Genomic DNA, 2,328 nt, shown 5'->3' with positions numbered 1-2,328 from the left:
TAATACTTAATAATTTAAATATTTCATTACTTTTTTATTTTTAAATGAGTAAAGTAATAAATGCGAGAAATGAACAAGTAAAGAATAAGAAAAAGAGTAAAAATGGAAGAAACAACTTAGATAGAAATATAATTTAAAAAATACAAAAATAAAGAATAAAAGAAACAAAAAATTAAGAACGAAAAAAATGATGACAACTATTGGTTTGGTGAACGAATTTATCGATAAAATAAATTTTACTTTATATTAAGATTTTAGGATGCAAATATATAAATTTCTGGATTTAATATTAATAGAAACTTTAAAAAATCGTAAAAATTAACAAATTTTTTAAAAGATTTAAATCTTAAATTTTCTTACGATGGTTTGAATACTGCCGTTTGAGTAATATGGATCAGTAGGTAAGTGTGGCCCATAGTAACGCATAAACGCGAGAGGAGAAAGAGAGAAATTGCAGTTCTCTTGAATGGAGCACGTGACTAATACAGCATATTATCGCAGTTCGTATTTATCGCAGCTGAGCAAATTGCTCGTGCATTAAATCCATTTCTATCGTCCCATAGTCGTCATGCAATTTTTTGCTTTATTTTACTCTGGAAATTATAATCACGGACATAATTTGCTTTAGTATGCATCAATGTCATTTCTTTAAAATACAGTCTCTATAAAACACATTTAAATGAACAGGTGTGGAAATAGATATGTTCGTCAAAGATAAAAGTCAACCAAGAAAATTAATACGCGCATTTACCAGTGAACAATTCTTGCCAAATAAATGACATGATTTATATGTTTCTTTCAATGTTATTGTTTTATCCCCAGATTACTCGACAGGTGGAAAGTTCATCTTAATGTGAGCGAAGAGAGAAGCCTCGGTCGTGATTCATGTAGAGATCATGTAACAAATTTCTCTTTTCAGCTCCGAAGGGTCAACATCCGGCTTTCGGCATGTCTCTTATGGAAATCTAACAAAAGCATTTTTTAAAGTACGACGTCTGTTTAAAGTATACGTCTGGCGTTAATTCTTTTCGCAAAACAAAATGATTCCGGTATGTTAAAATTCGTCTTGTAAAATTCGTCTTCTCCGTTGACTTGTAAATTAGACGTGCCACTTTCGTTACATTTTAAACGTCGATTGTCGGCATCGCGCTAATTAACTTTTTTTTGGGTTCAATTTTACACTCCATAAATGCTCATTTGTATCTTTATAAAACTATTATCGAGATAGCTCTACAGTAGTAGATAACAATCTAATGATAGAAAACTAAGTTAGTGTATTCATGTTAAATATAATTGTCTGTTTGTATAATATATGTGTGCAGTACTTTTTAATGTACGTCTATAAATAATTTTTATATTATTTAAAATGATAGTTATATTATACAGAGATAATAATAATAATAAAGATATAAAAGAATTTAAATTGAGAATTTAAATTAATATCCGTAATCACATTTTTTATATAACAAAATATTATATAATAATTGTTAAGCAATTGTTGATAAATTCTTTTATATTTTTATTTGAGCCATTATTAATTATTTATAATGGTTTAAATAAAAAAATAAAATTTATAAAATATATTATGGTTGAAAATGAATACAAAATAAAAAACATTATTGTTAAAATGTATTTGCTTTAAGAAAAAAAATTATTTATGAAATTTTATATATAACGTAATAAAGTTAATAAATTATTTGATAAATTTATTATTAGTAGCAAACCTTAGTCTAAAATATTTGACTATCTAAAAACTTGTATATGTAAATATACAATGTTCTGTAAATTGTATTTCTCGTCTTTAATGTATCGATGCATCGGTGTCCTCGAAGTATCCAATATCGCGAACAAAAAAATGAATGTAAATGGATTTATAGATATACGACCTTAGCAAAACGTGAGACTCTTCTTAAGAATCTTGAATTTTGAAATGATACAAGTATTCTGAAGAAGTCGCGAAACATCTTTTCGGCATTCATTTCTTTGCGATCAGATCGCCGATCAGGTCACACTGATCGTACGAATGTTTCCTTAATTTCCACCTTGTTCTCGACTTTCGAAGAGCTCCCGCGTCCTCGAGATATCACATTGCGCTCGCAATCAGCGAGATTCATTCGATATTGCGATCACGTTGTACATCGTATGTATCCCACGCAAATCACACGATGCACAAAGGCCTCCACGACGTTTTCCAATATCGTATACTCGTTTTCCTTGACATATCTTGAAGATGAGCCCACGCATCGCAGACGTCCTACGTACACTTACGTATTGCGACAAAAATTTTTCAGCACAATTATAAAATTGATTTTCAGCAAAGAGAGTTCA

This window comes from Trachymyrmex septentrionalis, unplaced genomic scaffold (assembly GCF_001594115.1).
Source record: "Trachymyrmex septentrionalis isolate Tsep2-gDNA-1 unplaced genomic scaffold, Tsep1.0 scaffold87, whole genome shotgun sequence".
NCBI lineage: Eukaryota > Metazoa > Arthropoda > Insecta > Hymenoptera > Formicidae > Trachymyrmex > Trachymyrmex septentrionalis.
This window is presented reverse-complemented; position numbering follows the sequence as displayed.